This window comes from Accipiter gentilis, chromosome 13 (genome assembly GCF_929443795.1).
Source record: "Accipiter gentilis chromosome 13, bAccGen1.1, whole genome shotgun sequence".
Classification (NCBI taxonomy): domain Eukaryota; kingdom Metazoa; phylum Chordata; class Aves; order Accipitriformes; family Accipitridae; genus Astur; species Astur gentilis.
The window spans coordinates 8453029-8477968 of NC_064892.1; the positions used below are offsets into that span (position 1 = coordinate 8453029).

Here is a 24940-nt window from a genome sequence, read left to right on the forward strand (position 1 = left end):
TGGTAAGATATTCAGCAGAGTTATGGAGGTTTCTGTAAGCGTAATTAAAGGTTTTACGTGTAAACATAATTTAGACAAAGTTATGTGATGCCATGTCCAAAAAAACTTCAGTGACTTGAGCCTGAATTCTTGCCGATTGATATAACATAGCTTTGCAGCTGTGTGACTGCTGCACAACATCAGTAGCTGCATTGGGGGTTTATGGTATTGTCAGGGAGGTAGGAAACAGCCGATATTTACAAGTGAATCTGGGAGGCGTTTTTATTAACCTATTTGTTTGATTGATGGATTTAAACCACAGCTATTCTAATAATTTATGGAACCCAGTATAGGTCCCCATTCTGCATGTTTGAGAGTTACAAGCTTAACCATAAATAATACGTAAATAATTTACATACAGGTATAAATGCATAAATAATTGCTTTTATGCATAAATAATTAAATTTACATCCTTGGCTATTTCAGCTATAAACAGGCAACTGTTTCACAACAGTTTTATACACTTTCCCAATGTTCATATACACCTGAATATAAGTACATTGTACAGGTTGATAATTTGCACGTATTTGATCTTATTTTGATTTTTTCTTGTCCGCACTTCATGATTGGATTAGCATTTGGGGAGAAATGGTCAGGAAATATTAGTACGTATGACAATTTATTTTTCTCTAGGTAAAGGGATAGATTCAGTAGGCAAGAGGAATGGGAAGAAGATAAAGAAAATGAGTTTAAGAACAAGGTTTTATGACTTATATTTGCTTGGCTGGCTTTTGTAATTAGTGATTGGTATTTCCTTCTAGAATGAAGCAAACCTGTAGCTGAAAACTTAAATAATAATAGCAAAATACAAAATGCAATGTACTGCAATTCAGCACAAAACGATCTAAAATTCATAAAACATACACAGTAAACAAAGGAGCTTGAAATTTTCAAAACCTAAAGTTTTCAGACAAACAAATATTTTAATCGGAATCTTTTGAGCACATTTTAGTATCTCAGACAGAATGTTTTAAATAAAAGCTGTTGCCCACAGATTGACAGATCACCAACTTCAATATTAATATTCTCAAGCATGTGATTTGGGCATAATTTCCCACTGCTAGCAATTTTTCAGGTAATATTTTACTACTCTGTGAACCTCAGTCCCTGCAACCACATAGAAAACACTCAGAACCACTTAAAGAGTTTAATTGCATCTTCACATGAGTTAGTATTTTTAGCATTTCTTTCCCAAGGAGACTGACATTTAGATTCCATAATTTTTGTGTTTATTTCATCTGCCTTCAAAGATGCTTCGTCTTTTAATATTTTTACCACGAACAGTAATTCTAAAAGTCAAATTAATCATATGGATGTCATCTAACTACTAGTAAAGGTGCTGAGAAAACTCATGTTGCTTTCTGTGACAGCAAGAGCAATTAGAATAGGATTTTAACAGAAAGAGTTTGATCTTCTTAAGGAAAAAAATCCTAACTTGTGGATCTTTTATCACTTTAATCACTTCCAAGTCTCCTTCACAGCTTAGAAAATACAGAGGTTATGCTTTTAGAAAAAAAATCAAATCTTGATTTTACATATGACAAGTGTATTAATACAATAAAAAGTAATTACTCTTCTTGTGAAACTAATGTGCAGTGTAATTAAACAGCTTGTAAGAAATTAACGGTATTGGAGTCCTGGAATGGATATTTAATCTACAACACAAAGAAAAATCTTTAAAGCGCTCTAAAATTGTTTTGACAGAAAGCCAAACAGGTATATTTTAGATAATCTCAATCATCTCATGCCACATAAATACAATTTCATAATGGAAATGTAAACATTAATTTTATTCTACCCAATTTGCCTGCATTGTGTGTCAGATGTTTCTACCAGAGATTGTCACAGGTGATTAACATCAGCAGAGTAGGAGTCAGAAATTGAGTAATGGGGCTCTGTACCATTACACTTCATGCTATTTGTATTTTTCCCAAGATTAGGTTCATGTACTTAACAGGAATTCTTTTAGGTCCCTGTCAAGCATACTTGATCACACAGTCACAGTAAGCTACCAAATACTGCAGCTATGACAATATGATCTTCATATCCAACAGTGAAAAGAACACTGGTAGGCATGACTTAATTTAAGAAATGCTATATTAAGCTATATTTCTGCCAGGGATTGGCGTCTCCATAAAGTGCAGGGTGGACATGCCAGCTTGACTAGGCACGAGCTTGGGAACCTTCTGCATTGCACTCCTTTGAGCAGTGAAGGTATATCCTTAGAGAGTTTCATTAGTTTAGCAGAGCAACATATTGACTAAGGGAAGATGGTTGCTCCTGTATGGACACACTGTTCAAAACCAGGAATGGACATGAGGTATATAAGCGCAATTCAAACATGAGTGGGGTTGACTGTGGCACAGGAAGAAACAGGACACAGACTCAACATCCTGCAAGCTGTGTAGCAATGTCTGAAGCTCAGCTCCCATGTACAGCACCTGAAAGATCACAAAGTAGCTTAAAACATACTTCCTGTTAATCTCCAGGGCTCTGTTTAACTTGGGAGAAATGAAGAGAGAGCAGACTTTGGCCTGTTCACAGATCTGCTTGGATGACTCTCATGGGAGACAGTTCTGGGGAAAGGACAGGTCCAGAAAAGCTGGTTGATTTTCAAGGATCACTTCCTCCAAGCTCAAGAACAGTCCATCTCCTTGTTCAGGAAATCAAGCAGACGTGGCAGGAGGCCTACATGGATGAACAAGGAGCACGTGACTGCAATCAAACAAGAAAAGAAAGTCTATAGAAGGTGGAAGCAGGGTCAGGTCACCAAGGACGAATACAGAGAAGGGGTGCAGGGATGGGGGCAAGAGTCAAAACCCACTTGGAGGTGAATGTGGAGAGTCACGAAGCTGCAACAAGAAAAGTTTCTACAGGTGTATCGGAAGCAAAAAAAAGCCTAGGGAAAATGTGGGACTGCTGCTGAATGGGATGGGACACCTGATAGCAAAGGACATGCAAAAAGTTGAAGTACTCAGTGCCATCTTCACCTTGATCTTTATTGGTAAAACTGGCGTTCTGCAATCCCAGATCCTTGAGGCCCATGGGAAAATCTAGCAAGGAAGCAAGGAAGACTTACCCTCAGTGGAGAAGGACCAGATTAGGGAACATTTAAACAAAATGGACATACACAGAAGTCCATTAGCCTTCTATGATAGGATGACTGGCTTAGTAGATGAGGGGAAAGCAGTGGATTCTGTTCATCCCTACTTTAGCAATGCTTTTGACACTGTCTCCTGTAGCATTCTCACTGACAAACTGAAGAGGTATTGGCTAGGTAAGTCAGGTGAATTGAAAACTGTCTGAACTGGCTCAAAGGGTTGTTATCAGTCGCAGGAAGTCCAGGAGGAGAGCAGTCACTAGTGGTGCACATCCAGGGGTCAAAACTGGGACCTATACAGTTTAACAACCTTATTAATGTTCATAACAATGAGGCAGAATGCACCCCTAAGAAGTCTGCTGATAGAACTAGGAGGAGTGTATATAAATATCTGAAAGCAGGCTGCCCAGGGAGGTTGTCGTGTCTCCATCCTTGGAGATATTAAAAACTGCACAAAACACAGCCCTGAACAACCAGCTCTAGGTGACCCTGCTCTGAGCAGAGGACTGGACTAGGTGTTCTCCAGAGGCCCCCAGGGTACTCATCTGCTGTGTGATGACCCCAGGGTACTCATCTGCTATACATCTGTAAAATCCCTGAGTCATGGCTGACTCCAAAGGACTTCTTGTTCTGTTTCCCAAGAATTGCTGACACTGCAGGATTCCTGCTGGCTTTTTCTTTTGCAAAGAAAATGTGAAGAAATAACAATGATTTTTATCCTAAATCAGATAAAGACTTTTCTGACCTCTGCAAATGCCTGTGGAATAATAACTGAATACCAAAATACAGCAATTTCTACCTTTAATGTTTTGCATATAAGAGAACTTTGAGAAGACGTCTGCCTTTACATAGAGAGAGTGCCGTTATACCTATTAATTCTATTATAGAGATACTTAATTTACTGTGGAGTAAATGGACTGCTGCCAGAATAAATTACATGGAACTAAGATATGTGAAGCCTCCATAAATCGCCACTTTTTTCTCAGACATAACTATTATTTATCTCCTACTTAACCAGTGTTACTTCTTTCTCTATTTTTCCCACAGTAATCCTCCTCCATTTTCCTTATAGCAACTTCAGTTGTCAGTATCTATGGTGCCTACATCATAAGAAAATGACACAAAAGAGCTAACTACTAAACAGACCCAGGACTCTGTGAGCTTGCCACAACCTGACATTGTTGTGTGAACACCACACCTTATGGATCTCAGTAGGAACTTGCTCTTTTCGTGCCCTGCTTACCCTGGCTGGCCACACTGTTCTGACTGAACCTTTCTTAATGCTGAATACAGTTGAAAATACACGACTGTTTGGCGTACTGCAATACATGCTTGCCACTTTCCCAACAGCATGTCTCTCTTGGAATATATTCTGACTGTGATCTAGCATGACTTATTTACCTTTTGTTGGAGAGCTACTACCTAATTAAGTTCACCCAGTAAGTGCATGGCACTTATTTCTGTCTACCTATAGTTCATTGCACTTTCCCCTGTCAAATGTCATTCTTTTTTTTCAGATATTTTCTCCAGTATGCCAAGATCATTTAAAAATTTTAGTGTTGTTCTCCACTCCATGAGCCATTAGGGATCCTCCACGAACACCCAAAGTGTGGACAATGTGAAGATGTAAAAATGCTGCGGAAAAAAAAAAAGTAGCTACATCAGATAAAGCCTGATGTTTGGGAGATGCCACCTTATGTGTGAAGAATGTAGCATTTGCAAACTAATTAAGAAGGCATCAGCTATGAAATTCCCATCTGAAGAGAGAGGTGAGGCAGTATTAAAGAAAGGATGGATCACAGTGTAATAATTAGGACTAAAGACCTTCCTATTCCATATTATCTATTTGATTAGCACTGTGACCAACAGTTGTTAACTGATCTACATAGATGTGATACCTTTGAGAAATGAATATGCGTTGCAGTACAGGTCCCAGTAAATTTCCTATTTCACTATGACTTAAGATTTTCTTTCTGATCTCCTCTGTCAACATGCAACCCAACTACTGGGTAGGCCATATGATTTCAGGCTGCCATTAGTCTTCCACAGCTTAACGTGCTTTTTCTGTCAGCAGGTTAATAGTTGAATTACAGATTCAAAAGAGAAAAAAAAAAAGGCATAGAACCTATGCTAATTTTATACAATAGAAAAAAACTGTTACAGAAAAAAAATATACTTTATAGAAAAGATTTTCCAGTTTGACAGTAAACCCAGCTCTTACAGTCTGATTGAGTGCCTGACCTTCTTTCTTTCCCTCGAATAAGCCTTTTTATAGCCTTCTTCTAGATACCTGCAAGCAAGAAGGGGAACAAAAGCTGCAGTTAATCACCTTCTGCTCTAGAGATCAGAAACAGGTCAAGCGTAACTGTTCAGTACCTGAAACAGTAGTGTTAAATAAACAGAAATAATGTCTTTATGTATATGCACCTTGATGTGGCAATGTAATTGAATATTCTGTACAAATGCAGCCATATCTATGAAATACAGTAGCATAGTTCTTTCTTGGTTTATCATAAGACCCTTTACACAAAAGTAAAACTGTCATCCTCTGGTGAAAAGCACCTGTGAAATATTTGAGTCACTATGTGGTTTTTAAAGTTTCAGTCAATCTTTGCAAGAGCTTCAGCATAAACACATTTTTATCTAAACACAAACATGAAAAGAAATACTACAGTTATTGATTGCAAAAGTAGAGCCTGCTGGGTACTATTTATTTAACAAATAACTCTGCCAAACAGAGAGCTTCTTCCTCAAAGGCTTCATTATCTAACACCCCAGCTTTGCAACAACTTTTTGTGTGTGTGCTTACACACATAAGCAGTTCCCTTTGATTTCAGCAGTATTCCTCTGACTGTATTTACCTTCCAAAATGCCTTTTCATGGTCTGAGTTTAAGCAGATGACAAAGTCAAGGGAAAGGAAGCCTGCAAGAAAGATGAATCGGAAGGATTTGAGCAAGGCTTCCTATGTTATCATGGGAGAAAGGTAGGTGCTTCTTCAAAAGAGCTGCTTAGAGAAGAAGCTTAACTCAGAGCTTCCCAGTCACCTTCCTGCAGAGTCTGTCCAGTTCTATTTACAATTTAGGAAGACTAAGAAGATTAGCTTAGGAAAAAGCCCAAAGTCAGATGCCTAAAGCATAGGCTAAAACCATGCTCTGATATTCCCAGTGTTTGCAGACCAGGAACTGAAGCACATAAATAACCATGCTGTGGCAATATTAAAATGTAGCTTTTTGAGACTCGTAAGTCCACTTCTCTGACTAGACTAGAGATGTAATGTCCTAGAGTAGCAAACATGAAAGCTTCACCCCCAAGACATTTTAGAACAGAAAAAGTTTCTGCTTTCTTTCTCTCCCATAGGCCAGCAAGCCTTCCCTTCAGCAAGAAAAATATTTCATAAAGTATACTTATGGCAATACTGTTAGTGTTGCAGTCTATCCCTCAAAACACTTTCTGTAGCTAAGAAATACTGAAAATCAAACTGTTGTGATATAGAAAGTTACAATGTTAGGCAATTTTAATTCCTACATATTGTAGGTCAGACAAATTTGCTACTTGGTCTTTCATACTATGCTAAGTTGACACACACACACTCAAACACACATATATGGGAACAACATATACATCTAATAAGGTTTTTGTTGGTAACATCAGGTTATATTTCGTTTATATACCATGTCACACACCAGTGATACAATCTTTTTAGTCTACTTGGTGAATATATTCATGCTTTCAGTTTACAGAATTATTTTTTTCCTACCTCAGGTGTGTCAGCAGGCACACAAAGAACATAGGTACGTAACTCAGTGCCACATCATCTCTAAAATAATGTATACTTATCATTATGCAAAACATAAAGTCTTAGTAGTTACTAATTTTATAAAAAGATCATTACTTCTCATAGCTTAAATAATTGTAAAAAAAATTTGTCTTTACAATTCCTAACAATTATATAATTTTAGCAATTGCTCACTTGTTTGGATGAGATAAGAAAAATGATGTAAGATAAAAACTTCCCTAACATACAAACACATGCTTGCCTTCAAAGTTTACAAAAAAAAACTACTTTGAAAACCATTCATGTCTTTGAGGGCTAATGATTCATTTCTTCTTTCCTATTTTCAAAATATTTTCAAATCCTGACATCTCCCCTTCTAAGCACAGGCTGAAAGAAAAGATCTTAACACTCAGTCTTTACAGTCATTAAATTTACATTTATTTTAGCAGAATACTTGTATTGCACAAATAAACGAACAAAAAGATATTAAGGAGAAACTACTTCATTTGGATTAATACCATTTAAAATGTTGCCTTAGAAATGATGGCTTTCAGTAATCAGTTGTTAATCCAAAGAAACAACCAATAATGATGACTGATATTTTAGATTGCTTCACTAAGCAGTATATATACTTAAAAACTGAACAAACAGGTGATCTGTCACTTCACCTAGTCATCCATCACTTGGTGATTATACTGAAGGGCCCCTCACTGTGTACAATTTACTCAGTGTTCCAAGATTTCAGGCAATGGGGTAAAACCATCCTGCAGTCTGAGGTTTTTTCCAGCTCTGAAGCAAACACTAGGGAGTTTAATCCACTGTCAGAGACATTTGCCCTTTCAAAAAGCAATGCAATCTTTAAGACTGCAAAAATGCAGAGCAGCTGTTTCAAAACAAGACAAAGTAAGTCCATTAGTCCACTGAACGACTATACTTGGTAGCTTTTCAGTAGTGGAAGAAAATCAAATCTAACCTACTGCACAGCTGGGAGCATTTGGCCACCCTTCTATGAATCTCATTTCATCTTTTTCTCTCTCTATCACGGAGTATAGTATCATAGCGTTCATTCATTCATACAATTTGCCTCCTTTGCTTTATTTATTAGTGTTGGATCAGGTAACCTTTTGATACTGCTTACTGAAATGAAAGGACTAGCAAATCAGTATCCTCAGTGCCCCACTTTCAAGTCATGTTTCCTCCAACAGTCAAAAATTTCTCTGTCATTCTGCTAAGATGATCCCTTTGTTCTAGATCACTACAGTGGTAGGATTTTGAAAAAAATTAACTCCTTTATTATAACAGAAAAAACAATGACAAATAACTATAGATCAGTAAGCACCCATAATATTGTGAAAATCATAGGTTTTCATACTAATAACAACTTTGGTAAAAACCGTAATTTTTTTAACCAGTACAGCTATACAAATTGTTATTATAGCCAAAGCTATTTCAGAAAAAAAAATGCCTAATACATTAATATTTTCCCCCTTACTTTAAAGGATTAAACCATTCTGTTGCAGGCATCTTACACCCATAATACTGAATCCACACTGAGTGAATAACTACCCAGGGAGTATAACAAGCAAACCTTAATAACAGACTCAGCAAGAAATCTCAGTCATTCTGATATCTTTTTGTGCAAGACAGGCTGAGAATGCCAAGGAGCAAAAGCCACAAGTAATTTGTAGCAATTCACAGTTACATTAACACCTCTAATTGTAACTGACAGGGCAATTAAGGCTGAAAAACATCCCAGTACAGTGGCTTGTACATGATGATTGTCCCACTGAAATAACAGATCATGTATTCTATTTGGAGGAAAAGTGTTTCACTTTATTTTCCTCCATTGAAGTAGATGTCCCAGTTCATCATACCTCATTAAAAGGTTTGTGTTGCTATAAACATAATTATTTTAAACAATCACAAGCCTTTATATCAAGCATGTAATTTAACAATTCCCTTTTCAATACAAGTATCAATAACATTCTTTTTTAAAAAGGATGTTAATTGTTATATATAATCCATTTAAATAATGAGTCTTAGAATAACAGGAAATATTCTGATACAAATATATTTAGGACATACATTCCCCCTCCCCCCTTTTTTTTTAAAAAAGGAAATCCAGACAGTCGCCCTCATGTGCCTGGGTTTGCCAGGTTTTGTACACTGGTTTTCCTAACAGCCTCCCTTCCTCCCACACACATGCACAGTTCCCTATGGTGAGCCATAACAAGCCAAGTTATGTCCAACATCAGCAAGTAGTTAAATTCTGTAACCACAAATTTACAGAAATTTGTTTCTGTAAAAACTTGGTGCTTAGGGCCCAATATCTACACTATAGATATTTGGAGGGAAGAGAATACTTAATTAGACCTACTCTAATCCCAAGAGACTGAATGCCCATTAGTAGTTAGGGTATGTTAGGTGCAATCTTCAGGCACACCTTACCATTGAGTTTCATCTGAAAGGAATCCTGTTTATTTGCCCCAAGACTGCTCCATAACATGAACTGAAATAACTGGAGATAATTGAGAGATTTGTGTCAAAAGCACACTCCTCATCCAAATTAAAATGCTAATGTAGATGCATCTGTATCTGCTTTGTCAGTAGAAAGCAGGTCAGTAACACATCCACAATTTAGGAGGAAAGAATTCCTCTCCAGTTTTTGCACGTATACTAAGGATTTAAAATGGGTGGGATTTTTTTTCTTGTCTGAGAAGTCTCCCACATCTTAGCTGTTGACTGTTTAATTTCTCAGTTGCATCCTACTAATCATTTACTATATACATCTGTATATCAAACATTATATATGGCCATATCTGGCCATACTTTACACAGCTGTGATTATAAGCAGAGGAAAACAAAACAAAAAAAATAAGCCCAAATCCCACAACTTTATGCTGTATTGCAATTTTAAAGAATATATATGAATAAAAATAGTCTGAAGGCTGAATAAGAATGTAACTAGTTCTAGCAATTATTAAAATAGATTAATATAATGACTGGTCTTAGAAAAATACCCAGATCTATGTCCAAAGTGTGACAGAGGTCATATTAAAGGTGAGGAGTGGATTTCAGAGTGTGCTTTTGTTACCTTTCCCAAACTACACTCAAGACAGATTGAAGGAAAAAAAAAAGAAAACACAAACCAAAGCCATAATTGCAAATGTCATGGCAACACATGGGCCTTTACAGGCCTGAAAAGAAAAGTGAATCCATTAACATGCCACCAAGATGTTTAGAGAGCTAGAGAACCTGACATATGAAGAAAGCCTGAATGAACTGTGTTCAGCCTGGGAAAGACCAGGCTCAGGGGGGATCTCACCACACCCTTTATAAAGCACCTAAAACATAGGTACAGAGAAGGAGGGGATGCTTTTTTCACAAGGATGCACAGTGACAGAACAAGAGGCAACATGTACAAGTTGCTCAGGGGAAATGCTGTCTGGCTATATGAAAAAAATATGCACCCTGTGATAAACACTGGAAGAGGTTGCCCAGAACACTGGTAAAATTTATGTCACTGAAAATCTTAAAAGACTCAGCTTGACAGATTTCTGAATAACCTAATCTATGGCCCTGACTTCTTACTGAAGTTTGGACCAGTAATTCCAGAGGTCCCCTCCCAACCCAGGCTTTTCTCTGTTTCTGAGCCCTGAATAACAACAGAAGTTCTACACGTAAGGTGAAAAAATAGTATAAAAAAATATTATCTTTTTTTCCCTTTGGAATCCTGAACTGCAGCAGTTCATGCATGTTTTTACTATGAAAAGGATAAATAGCAGTATGCATTTGTTTGGTTCACACTGCAAACAATCAAAAAAGTACTGAGGCATAGGGCTTATATCCTCCAAGGTTTCTACCTTATCTGCTACAACTTGGGTCCATCAGTAAGAGGTATGCTAATGTGAAGAGGACTTTAAAGAAGCAGAACCTCTCATGACAAGTTTGGAAAACTACATGAGCTATTACAGGCAGAATCTGCCTTGCCCTCTTTTCTTCTCTCCTGACAAAGGCTTGGGGGAAGAATTTGAAAAATGGAAATACAAATAATAGACTAGATAAGGAGGCTTCTTTTCAGCTGAAAACATGAGGGAAAATTTGAAAAGATTTTGAGTTTCTATTGCTTTTAATCTTCCTAAAGAAAGAAAGCACTCCTTGAGATTGTGCTTTGTAATTTGGCTTCCGTCATGGCAATGGACTACTACAGACTTCCAAAGGAAAGAGGATTTAGCCACTATCTTCTTCCATTTGTGTTTGGTCTGCTCTGGACACCCTTGGGCTTGTGGAGCAGGGCAGAATGATGACTACTCAGGAATTGCTTCAGATATGGAAGTTACTGGTCACTGCCTTCCATTTCTCTGTTCTGTAGAGTCATCAGTGCCCTTGCTTTTTTCTGCACTCTTATTCACCCTTCTCTACTGTCCTCCTTCCCTTAAATACTCCAGGTATTTCCTCACGACACACCACTTAAAAACTGGTGGCTGCCAACACTTGCCTACATTAGCTCTGTTCAGCAATTTCAAACATTTAGATGAAATAAGTGCAGAATGAGTCAGATAATTCAGTTATACATGCTGGAAACTGGTTTTGGGTGGTTTGGTTGGTTTTTTTCCTCAAAGCTGTGAGTTGCCTGTTTAAACATAGCTAAGGCCAAATGAAGTTTGTGTTAGAAGAGACTGTAATAGCACATGGCATAATTTACAAGAAGTTGAGAATTATGTAACTTTTTTGTAGAGTTCAAGACACTGTTGCAAATCACAGCTCTGATTCACTGCCATATTAATCAGTTTTTATATTAATATAGATAGAGCCTCATTGTTTTATTAGGCTGTTATACAGCATGTAACACACTGATCAAACCCAGTAAATATCTAGAGAAAAGAAGCAAACCCCAGAGGCCTTTCTTTACCTGAGGATTCCGTGCTATTGCTAGTTCACCTTCTAAATCTAAATTAAAGCAATGGAAAACAACAAAAGCAAGCAGCATTTTCACAAAAGACCACCCACAGGTATTTCCTTGCAGAATAAGGTCGGTGAGTAACAAGGCTTCTCTTTTTGGGCCTGCGACAACGCAAATTTACAGTCTTTTCCACTGGGTGGCAACCCAGGATGCAGCAACAGAAAGAACTGCTCTCTCCGGAGGGCCACCAAAAAAAGTTTTTGCTTCTCTTGATGTTGCGCTTGGCAGTGGTAGGAATACGTGGAAAAAAAGAAACTTTGAACAAAGGTGACAGATTATGGCCTAATCAGATTGGATGCAGTTCAAATGAGTATTGACAGAGCCTCACCCCCCCCCCCCCCCAAATCCCATTTTTGTTTGTTTCTCTTCGATCATAACAGGGTTATGAAATGTTGTATTGGTTTTGTCTGGCAAGGTTTTGGTAGCGGGGGGGGGGGGGGGGGTGGGGCTGGGGGGGGGTGGGGTGTGTTACAGGTGTGGCTTCTGTGAGAAGCTGCTGGAAGCTTCCCCTGTGTTCGAGAGAGAGCGAGCCCATACCAGCCGGCTCTAAGACAGACCCACCACTGGCCAAGGCCGAGCCAATCAGTGATAGTGGTAACGCCTCTGTGATAACATTTTTAAGAAGGAAAAAAAGTTGGGACAGGGAGAAACTGCCGCCGGAGTGAGGAGTGAGAACATGTAAGAGAAACAAGCCTGCGGACACCAAGATCAGTGCAGAAGGAGGGGGAGGAGATGCTCCAGGCGCCGGAGCGAAGATTCCCCTGCAGCCCGTGGTGAAGACCCTGGTGAGGCAGGCTGTCCCCCTGCAGTCCAGGGAGGTCCACAGTGGAGCAGATCTCCACCTGCAGCTCGTGGAGGACCCCACGAGCAGGTGGGTTCCCGAAGGAGGCCATGACCCTGTGGGAACCCTGTGCTGGAGCAGGTTCCTGGCAGGACCTGCGGATCTGTGGAGAGAGGAGCCCACAGAGCAGGTTTTCTAGCAGGACTTGTGACCCCATGGGGGACCCACGCTGGAGCAGTGTGCTCCTGAAGGACTGCACACCGTGGAATGGACCCATGCTGGAGCAGTTCGTGAAGAACTGCAGCCCGTGGGAATGGCCCATGTTGGAGGAGTTCGTGGAGGACTGTCTCCCGTGGGTGGGACCCACGCTGGAGCAGGGGAAGAGTGCGATCAGCCCTTGTCCTGAGGAGGTGAAGCAGCAGAAAACAACGTGTGATGACCATAAACCCCATCCCTGTCCCCCTGTGCCGCTGGGGGGGCTTGGTGGTGAAATCCAGGAGTGTAGTTGTGCCTGGGAAGAAGGGAGGGGTGGTGGGAAGGTGTTCTGAGATTTTATTTCTCATTACCTTGCTCTGGTTGATTTGTAATAAATTGAGTTAATTTTCCCAAACTGAGTCTGTTTTGCCCGTGACGGTAATAGTGAATGATCTCTCCTGTCCTTATCTCAACCCGCGAGCCTTTTGTTATATTTTCTCTCCCCTGTCCAGCTGAGGATGGGGGAGTGATAGAACAGCTTTGGTGGGCACCTGGTGTTCAGCCAGGGTTAACCCATCACAAATGTGAACTATAGTTGCCATTAAAGTGTTTGAAAGTAATGCTGACTTCTGACAAATGGTGTCTCACATGCATCATTGTTACAGTTCTGCAGGTTTTTTTAGAATGAATGATTTTAATAGTCACTTGAATTATAGTAAGAAAATGTAAGACGCAAACAGGGAAAAAACCTCAAACACTACGTCTCTAATTGCTTTAAAACACAGAATGCACTTCACCTGTCAAAATCCCGTAGAACAAGAAGGACTCCTTTCCAAAATACTTGCAAACAGACTCACTTTGTTTTCTAAAGTTATTCTGGGGCTATCAGAAGAAAACCCAGGAATAATAAAATTACAAAGTCCACTTTGTCATTGTTGTAGTATGATTAATATGACTCCAATGAAGTGAAAATAAAGAAATGCAGTGCAAAGAAGAAAGGCTTGAAGTGGAATGCAAAGTAGAGACAATAATATGGAAATCAATGGGAAAAAGATATGAAAAATACTGGATGAGAGAGCTGTGCAAATATGAGGTAAACTAAAAAATGTTATGAAAAAATGAGAGGAGGATTACAGATTAGAGGGAGAAAAAGAAAAAAAAATCACACTGGTATTTTCCTCCAAAGAAATAACAGGAAATAATATATAAGATTGAGCTCTTCATACTGTCTGAAATTAAGAAAAAAAAAGTTCTATCTTTTTGTCACAGTGGGGAAGCCCATAAAACTTCAAAACATTTCTGGTCTAACTTCTGGCTCTCACTTCCTAGTTCTGAGGGACTGCTGCAAAGCAGGACATTGCGGATCTACAGTACACACGCCTTGAAGTAAATGCACAAGTGTGAGTGATCATTAGGTTACAGCTGGTTTACATTCGAGTGCCCAACAATCTTTTCTTCTTTTTCTAAGAAGAATATGGTTCAGAAATATGCAGTATAGTATCACAGAGAATAATTTCAAATGGAGAAGTGTCTCCACTCAAGAAGCTCTGCTCTCTTAAGGTTAGCCCGCAGGGACTTTGAATAAAAATACACAGCTATGCTTTCTCCCTTCTCTTCCTTGGGTACAGTCCCCCAGTTTCTGGCAATTTATAGAAAGCAGAGCTATGGTGTAACTTTATCAAGAGTCCTTGATGAATTACTCCATGATTTTGTCTAGCCATTCTTTGAACGAAGATACACTGCTGACTTCCACAACATCCTGGGACAGAGATTCTTGGATTTAATTACACACTATGTGGCTAAGTACCTTCCTTCTTTAGTTGGCTGGCCAGACATCATTTATTGTTAGTAACTGTGAAGGACTATTGCCTATTCACTTTTTTAAGCTTGTGTGCTGGAAATCTGTTTTGGACTTAGATCTCCAAATGTTCCAGGAAAGTGGTCTCATTTAAACAGAAAACCAGAGCCACAGAAGGACATATTATTGTCACTATTATCGTGATGTCCCTTTTTTTTTTTTTCTCTTTTTTTGTTGTTGATGAAAAACATGCCCCAGGGTTGCTAGTTTTAACATGCTTTTTTAACGTGGATTCATCATGGGTTATTTTAACTGTGATAATATTGGTGCTGAAATTTTTCTGTTTTGAAAAAAAATTTGCAGCAGAAAATTTATCTCCCAAATTTTCTGATGTTATCAAGGTATTATAATTAGTTTGAACTCACTACAAATACTAAGGTGAAAGCAAAAAAGTATTTTAATTTCACCAAATGCAAATTTTTACAGAACAGCAACGATATTTTGAGACAGATGTGGGTAATAAAAATATCATTCCTTACTGGAAATCTGGCTTGCTTTCCAGGTGTTCCCTTCAACTACCAGCTGACCTCAAGACTTTTAATACAATTTCCCATAGCTGGGATCTATTCATTTGACAATGTCTGTCTTCAGGCTTAGCTTCCCCAAATGGAAGCTAACTTCAGAGTGAAATCTCCACTTTTGTCCTATCATCTCAGCAGATTTCAGCTGAGATGGGTTTCATTTATCCCCCAAGTTTACCTCCCCCAAGATTAATACCGTTAGGGAATTCATCTACCTTCACATGTTCCAAAAAGCTCCTCGCAACAGAGTGAATTTAGTTGCGTTCAACACCTAACTGACAGAAGAAAATAAATCTTGACTACAGTATGTATATGTACCTCTTCATTGCAGGCAGACAGGTGAAGGTAAAGTAGCATTACCCCCAGATGCACACAAGTTCAAATGCATAAGCTCAGAATTATTTTATACACACATATAAATGAGAAAAATCAACTTATTACACTGCCTATTTATCAGAATATGAGATTTCCTAGGACATGAGTTGGTCTGTCCCTAGAGAAATAATTTGTTCCCTTCCCACAAAATGATAATCTTATCTATTCAAGGTCTATTTCATATTTATAGAAAGGGGTGGGGGTGGGGGGGCAATGCAAATCCCAAATAGTTTAAATCTTTCTGGAGGTGATGGAAGTATTAGAGAAAACTGCTCATCTGAACAACTGTAGATCTTTTTACATATGGCTTCTCTTCATGTATTCCACTACAACTTGTGTACACAGCTGAGACAAGAGTTCTTCTTGTCATGTGCATCTGTTTGACTCATCGTATGTGCTGTATCTATCACACTGCAAACTGTTCCAATGGCAGTGTTGAAGCATCTGCCACATAGGCTCCCTCTCCAGAGGAGTTCAAAGCCTAGAGGAATCTGAAAGAAGGAAGCAGCAAAAAGCAATTCAATGAGCTTCAGCTGATGTTCAGAAAACTTGTTTTTCTTTTACCTTCAGTGGTCATTTTCTGGTGACATTTACCTAAGGACGGCGCACAGTGGTGCACCTCTAACTACAGCTCCCTGAGGCACAGTGTAGAAGTGACCCATTTCTGTACTTTCTTTCTGATAGCCATGAAACATGCTTTGAATTGCCTCTACTTGTTCTCTTTGGGGAAAATCTTTTTCCATCAGATCTACACATCCTTGAGGGCAAGATTCAGATCATCTAAGCTACACAGCTGCTCTGTGCTGCTCACTCCAAGTGATCACAACCTTTAGAAAAAGTAAGTCCACTAGCACTACGTAGGATGTGTCTCTCTCCATTGACTATACGGGGACTCGAGAAGTCCAGATTAGATGCCTAAGTTTTGCAGAGCTGAAGATGTCAGTTGAATCCCACCCCCAAAATGAAGTCTTCCTTGTATACTCAAATATGGCATTATCAGCATAAGAATCCAGGAGAATTAACAGCTTTAAGTGAGACATGAGCCAAATTATTTTTCATTCTAAATCTTTCACAGGTGTCTAAGGAAATAAACCACTTCAGGCTGTTTGACTCAACATTTTTTTCTGCAAATAGACTCCTTTACTAAGGAAGTAAAAGTACAGAAGAGGGGGCAGAGTCTAGCTATCAGCTCTTGAACTGGCTGGTAAAAAATTCTCCTTTGAAAAACTAATTACCTAGATATAAAAATATGGTTTTGAAATTAAATGATTACTGCCAAGATCTCTGTGAATACAGTCTGTGCTGTCAAAAGGCTGAAGGGCAGTACTCCAGAATGAGTTTTCATTGGTTTGGACCATAGTCAAATCTTTCCTGTGCTAGAAATATATGCAGTCAAGAGCCAGTTGCCCTTATCTTGGGATTCCTGTTCAAGGAACTGAAGAAAATATAGTGATAATCTGCAAATACAGGAGGCTTTTGCTCAAAAAAATAACTCTAATTATTTATGCAGTCTCTCTCCATTAGCTGCTGTCTAGAACCACTGTACCATTCAGTACTGCTCTTCTACCATTCAGAACTGCAGCATGTTAACTGACCATGTTTAATATTTTTCAATGGAAAATGAAACATCCTTATATAAAAAACATTGTTTGTTAGGACTTTTTAAGTTATTTTTATTTATTTTAAACAGCTTCTGTACAAGGATTTCAAGATGCACTGATAATATATTTTTCTTCCCTAAATAGAACATGTTGCTTTGAAGTTTGAACTGAAGGCAATAATATTAGCTATCTGCCATGCTATCTTTATAGATTCCAGAAGTATTTCATTAAACAAACAAACAAACAAAAAGCAGTTTTATTAGACTGTAACATAGGATAGGCCTATTGCTTCCTCTATTATTGTTGTATTTATGCGTGATTCAGAGGTTTTAAAGACATCAGGATATGAAAGTAAGACATATTAAAAGAAGGATTAGTAGGAACGTACTCATGTACAGGAACATAAGCTTCTCTCAAATATTGTTGTCATCATGTTTTGAAAAAGGACACAAACATACCAGTTTTTATAGCACTTTATAAGAACTGGAGACTTAAAACCTGGAGTTCTAGATGCCATAACCTCTCCTGCAGTGAAAATAGGCTTAGGAAACAGAGGGAAAATGAAAAAAAAATTCACATTCTTTCCATAAACACCCTAACTCTCTCCAAATCCATTCCCAATTTTATCTAACCCTTAAAACAAAACAACTTTAAGAAACTATGCAAAACAGAAAGTTTTATACCTTATTCAGGAATATATTCCATCTTTGATCAAAGGTACTGAGAAAGAGCTAGAGTGGTGCTTGGTCCTGCACAATTTTTTATACTGGTTACCCCAGTTACCTTCATACATCACTTTGAGCAGAAGATCAGCACTAGCAGAAATTGATCAACACTGCTATATGACATCATTACTTTCAGAATATGGATCAACATGCGTACCTTATTTTCTGGTGAATTATCCCAAACACTTAGGCATAATGGTTCTGGATCAATCTCCCAGGTTTAACACTTAGTGTTTAGGGTATTTTGGTTTTTAATCTCAGCATAGATGCTTCATATTAGTTTTCTTTTAGATATGTTAAACTTAGATAACATAAATTCTAGCACTACCTTGAGACCGATGCCCTTTACAGCCAAGGGGGAGAAACAAGTCCTACTAGGGAGTTCTATCTAACCATTTAAATTAATTGCATCCTACAAGGGTCCGTTTCTCTCTTTACTGAAAAAGAGATGAATAATATCACAAGTTTTAGCACAGCAAGCTCTTATTAACATAAGACATAAATGTGTTTAAAAATTAACATGACAGAGATTCACACCTCACACTCCTTGGGAGGAAAAGCTACATATTATTACACAGCAGTATGCTACAGTGCAATCCCTCCATCCAGTGTCATGAGATTTTGCTCAAATATACATCATGATTTCTAACAGTTTAAAGGAAGGTCTGCTGGTACTCCTGCCTATTACAAGCAGAAGAGAGACCTCTTTTATTGTGGAAGGAAAACAGTTCATTGTGAGTTTGGACTGTGTTTTATGCTTCATATTTTCTTTCTCTGCCTCATAGGTAGCAAGTATGTATTAGGGAATAATCTGAACAGTCTCCTGTTGCATGAATGTAACAATTTAATTCTGCTGCTTTGATCTGTTCTTCATAATAACTTCTCATGAAATCTTAGGCAGTACCTGAACATGAAAACTTTTCAGATTTGGACATGACTATTCACACTAGTGCTTGACTGGGTCATTTACTAAGCCTGCAGCAAGGCATATGTAAGTGTGTTCATGTCCTTTTCATTAGTTTTTGCTTCAGTCTTTTTTCAGAGATAGTTGTCACTGAAGCACTCATAGCAGGTATGTGCTTGCCTACATGGCTGAGCTCAAAACATCACTTGGAACACATTAAAAATGCAAACGCATTACATGGGCTAGCAAAACATGGTTAAACTTCTGTGTGGGATACTATGCTTTAATAATTAAAATTCTTTCTGAATTAAAGTAGCTTCAGTTTCGTTTATTCATTCAATGAACTGAGGAAAAAATGAGCTAATGTCACTGATTTCTAAATTCACAGTCTTCATTAATTCAGCTTAATTTTCCTGAGTGCCCACATGTGGGTGAGTGCTAAAAAACTTTAGCCCTAAGAATGCAGTGTTAGAATAGAAACAGTTAGAACAAAATAGTCATTTTAATGAATATAAGGCAACTTGTACCTCTCTTCATATAATTCTAAAGGAATACAAGAAGAAGTTGAGCTGCTAAGGAAGATAAGAAACCTTAACTTTTATTAAAGAGAACAGAAGATACGGTATTTTGAAGAACATGCTCGTAGACTCCCAGTTGTGAATGGCAGATTAGTTTTACTTCATTAGAGTGGATCTAATGATTCTTTTGACTACAAAAGCAGCAAGAAGAATTTGATATAATTGGAAAGAATAATATTTATTTCTAGAAAAACTAATGAGTGAACTCATTGTTTGAATGCATTAATAAAACTTACAAATACCATTTTTTTATCATCTGTATTACATAAACAACATCAACAAAATCAAGCTGTATACATAAAGATCTACAGAATATTCACCAAAATAGGACAATATAAAGCAATTTTTTTCTGAAATAGAGAAAAACTTACTGCAAACTTTTGCCATTAGACACACAGGAAATATCAGTGGTTTTCACATAAGACTCCCAATCAATTTCCAGATCTCTCAAATCACCCTGCTTGAGTATCTAAGTCAGCTGTGAAAATGTAAAAAACAAAAGCCCCATCATAATCTAAGTTTCAGTAGCGTATTTTCACAGCTGGTGCAGGATGCTCAATGAAAATCTGACCTATAGCTGTCAAGAGAAAAGTCTTTGCCAGATGTAACATAGCAATACAAAGGTTGAAAGGAATATCTGTGAATGCTGCGGTGCTGAACATTAGCACACAGAAGTTTGCTGTCTGGACTGGTAAGCCTGCAGTGTTTATAGAGGACTGCTGTGAACATTACAGTGAAAGAGGACCCCATAGAAGATATTTTACAACCCAAAATATTGTTTAAAAAATTCACTGAGAGCTGTTGTGTTAAATTGCCATGGCTAAAGGCGATAAATAATTTGTTTTTAGAAATATAAAATGTTGCAGAACATCACTGTGTGAGAGGGGCCTCATTGCAAAGTATCACTGAACTTATTATTTGAAAGATATCCTGTATATCAAAGTTGAATTCAGTTAGATCACATTTCTTTTATAAGAACTTCAGTGAGGCACAAATACACAAATCTTCTGTCTAGTATAACCTGCTATGATTCACAGTTATTTATTTTATGTTGGGCTTATTTTTGAACCATGCAGCAAAGCCTCTTGTATGAGTTTTCCTTGGTATTAGTAAAAAAACGTATTATACAAAAAGGAGATGATACATTTTCTTTTTTTGCCTCCATTGTTTCATGTCATAAACTATGGTAAAGTAGTCATGAATTCCCTAGGAAAACCTCTAAGAGTCATCACTAATACTAAATCCTGGAGTAAGTGTATTTTTCTATGGCTGTATAAAATGAAAGAACAAAACACTCCAAAATGAAGGTATGATGATGCTGTAATTCAAACTCTTAGAATATCCTTGGTCACTGTTCTTTCTCATGCCTATCTTTCAACAGCCTTCTGTGACTTTTTAAACGCTATTATTTATTTAACATGGCTCTAATGTTTTTCAATTTAAAAGTCAATACATTTTGTAAATCAGTACCAGCTTAATAAAAATTAATTCACCTGGTGTTACAACCCTTCTATTATAACCCCTGCTATGCATGACAAATGACTCAAATGTTTCTAGGAGAAACACTCCAGAAAATTATATATTTGCTCAAGCAAACAAAAGGAAAAATAGATCATTTATTTTCAGGTAATCAAATGCAATACATATTTTGCTGCTTTTACATAATTAAATAAATTCCATCCTCGAGAGTCATGGGGTTTATCTAAGTATATATTGAGAACTGATATTACCACTATGAAAGCAGGAATTATTTTATTTTTGTATCTCATGATAAAACAGAGAACAAACCCCACAACTAATATAAACAAAGGGATCATATACTATTTCTCTTTCTCGCCTGATGTCAGACTTGGATCTCCTAAAGCCATCTGACACAGGGATCTGAATTTCATTTCTCATATAAACTACCTTTTTATATAATCTATCATCAAGCCAGTATCCTTCTTTCTTCTAATTTTTGTCTTTCTCTGGAATGAATAGTTCAGATTATATTCTCCACTAGAATCCCCAAATTCATTAAGCTAACCTAAAAATAATGTTTAAGGTTCATCAAAAGAAAAGACAACAAAAAGTTACCTCTAGAAAACCAGCAATTAGAACAATAAAATTATTTTTTGTTATTCAATTACATGTGGATGCCAGAAGTAGAAATGCCTTTTGTTTTCTATGTTGACACAGAAAAATTTATCATAAGCCCCTCTCATTCTTCTAACAAGTCAAGTAGGATCAATAAGAAATGACTTGTGATGGGGGGGGGGGGGGGGCAGCAGGCAGTGGTAAAATTAATGGTGTTGCTCATTGGTCATCAAACATATCCTGATGTCAGTAGTTTTCCAAATGAAAATATCCTCCTGAATTCAGGGAGAACCTTTGGACCCCCATGTTCTTATAGACCAGATGACCTGATTTTTCATTACAGTCCAGGTGACTTCACTTCCAAGCATCCTTAAAGGGGCAGCAGCAATTCAAAACAAAAATACTTCAGATTTCAGGCATTTGGATTTAACAATTTATTTAATTTTCATTTTCCTTACAAAACATTCAGCCTAAAAATATCTTTATCCACCATTTACCTCTTAAGTTGACTCAGTGTTTTGGTACCTGAAAAGTTCTGGTTAGCTTGCTGTGGAACGCTACTGGTGCTAAGATTTTATGAGTTCATGGGAAGACTGAGCATTCACAGCTCTGGGTCAGGCATTTCCAAATTTACAGTGTGAGGAAGCACATATTTACAATTGTTTTTTTTCTCTACACATCTGTCACTGGTCCTTGTTGGCAATGGTGTATTAGGCAAAGCAATAAGAGTCAAATTGCTCAGGCAAATCTTTTCCATAGGTGGCAAGTGGTGCCTTTGATGGCAGTTTACATTCTGCTTCATTCTAATGTGATGACTAGTTCAAATAGAAGAAAACTAAAAGGAATTCATTAGATCTCCTTGTATCACCATTTATCTTCTCTTCAGATTCAGGATGGTAGTCTTGTTTCAGAATATTTAAGAATCAAAAGAGAAAATTCCTTTCCCCAGCCTAAGAGCTGTGCTAAAGTTAAGCATTTATTTGATGATAGATGCTTATTATAATCACTTTCTAACAACTTGCTCAGCAATTAAAATCAACCATGCTGTTTAATTCCTCTTAATTTGGATACTTTAGATACGAAACTCTTCCTTCCAAACTTGATTAGCTGTTTTTAATAATCTCCATTACTCCTGAATGCTTCAACACACATAATTTTACTATTTTCTTCTCTCATATCTATTTTTATTTCAGTGGAATCACTCCTCTGTGGATTTTTAATCCATCTTTCTTCACATTCTATCCAGGCACTCTGGAGTACCGAAACTGTATAAATGTCAGTTAAACCACTTTATGTTCATGATGAGAACAATCTCAGTCTATTTGCACAACTCCAGTTATTTTAGCTTTAATGCTAAGATCCACTGAAAGTCCAAACTGATGCATGCAGTTCTTCTCATATGCTTTGGTAGTGCATGACATATTAATTGCAATTCCTCTTTTTCCATTGAACCTAAGGAATCCTGTAACACTAAATTCCAGGTACTTCATCGTGGCACTCAGTTATGCCTTTAAAACTGAAGTCTGAATTTCATGCCCCACCACTGTAGTCACACGATTGGGTAAAACAGTGGAAGGGCTGGAGATTCCTCTGAGATGTCCCCTCCCTCATTCTGCAGTGACGTGGACCTTGCAAGAGTAGTCTTGCCCCTGCAAGTCCTGCCCGCTACCAATCTTGCCTGACATGAATACAGGAATTTGGGGATTCTGGTCTCAGTTTTTGATAAAAGCATGAGTCTGCACTGTGTGACAGGCTAGATTCAGAACAATTTCTAGTTTCAGAATCAAGAGCCATACTGCTATGACATTACGATTTAGGGGAGGAAAAAAAAAAAAAGAAAAAGGCTTAAACCAAAAAAAGAAACAGCTCAAGCATATGAAATGTAAACTGTTAAGTAAGCTTTCATTTGAATAATACCCTCTTTTTCTTTTTCTGACCTTTTCCCATCCAGGCTTGATAATCTCTTAGATGGTATTAGAAACAGCAGTGGCTGTAAGATTTATCTGAGCTATGATATTATAGCTGTTAAAACCTTGAACTACTTCCTTTAGAAAAAATGTACAGAAAAGGAGAAAGAAGAACTGCAAAGATTTTTTTTAAAACATATATTCTGTCTCCAGGGCTTATTGCTACTTGCAGCTTGAAACACAGATACAGTAAACAGTCTCAGCAATCTCTTCAGGTCGTGATACACTCACACCAGCATTATGTAGCTTATGATATCGCTTTCCCATGTCAGACACAAAATTGCAGTCATTACCAGCTATGGCACATGATTTTTAAATAGAAGGCAAAACCAGACGGAAATTATGAAGAATCTCAAACCAGATAAAATCTATTTATCTTTAACTAATTTGAACATACAGACTTTCCCCCATCTGTGCCAGGAACACTGCACATATGAATTCATGAATATCTTTATTTATTACTATGGAGGTGGAGGGGGTGGGGGGTGGGGAGAAATAAAAGAAGAAAAGAGAATGAGTGTACAGGTTCAGGTGTTCTTCAGTATTTACAGAGAAAAACAATGATGCCTGCTCCGGTCATTATTGCTTCTAAAATGTCACAGTATCCTGGCATCATGGCAACAGAAGTTGAGCAACACAGGATTTAGATAATCCTAGATTCAGAATCAGAGGGCTGGAGGAGATTTTAAGAGGTTATCCAATTTATCTCCATATCTCCAAGGAAAAATCAGCTTTTGCTGCATCATTTCTCAGTGCCTTTTCTTCCCCGTTCTTAAACATTCTCTTTCAGGCAGACGCTGGACCCCAAAACTACCTGGTTTTGTCCCTTATTATCCCTGCCACTAGAAAACTCTCCCTAATATTTAATCAGAATATATTTTAAATGTCTGCTATGTGTCTTAGCCATTATGGAAGCAGGTAACAGACACTTCCCCCTAGCAACAGCCTGTTTGCACTTGGCGTTTTCTCTTAACAGTTTTTCCTTTCCAGGTTAAAGAAATCTAATTCCTCGACTCCTTTTTTGTAAGCTGAGTTTCCTAGATTCTTGATTGATCTCATAATACTTCTGGGAACACTCTACGAGTATGCCACAGCTTTCCTCAAAATGCTAAAACTGGGCTCAGGCTGAGTTTCAACAAGATCATTTTGAATGGCTTACCCTGTTTTTTGCATGTTACTAGTCCCTTCTAATCTGGTTTGCCTGCACAATGGTTAGGCTCACTGCCTCCAGTCCACATTCCCAAAGCCTGATGTCTTAATTTCCCTCCACAATATCCCCAAACACAATCACTTCTGATGCTGCTCATCTCCCATCAGATCTCTTTACTACTTGATTGATTCATTGATCCATTTCAAACGTCATTTCCCGGCATAATTTGTGGCGCAGATCAGGAGCCTTTCTTGCTCAAACACAACCTCCTTGTTTCTGAATTTGTAGAATTTGTTTGTTTGAGTGTGTTTCTGAGGCTGTTTGACTTTCC

The 24940-nt window shown here is 37.8% G+C and overlaps 1 protein-coding gene across 1 annotated transcript in view; it reads right to left on the reverse strand.

Annotated features, from left to right (window-relative positions):
- Nucleotides 1–24940, reverse strand: part of GPC5 (glypican 5) — a 785797-nt gene that overhangs the window by 575026 nt on the left and 185831 nt on the right.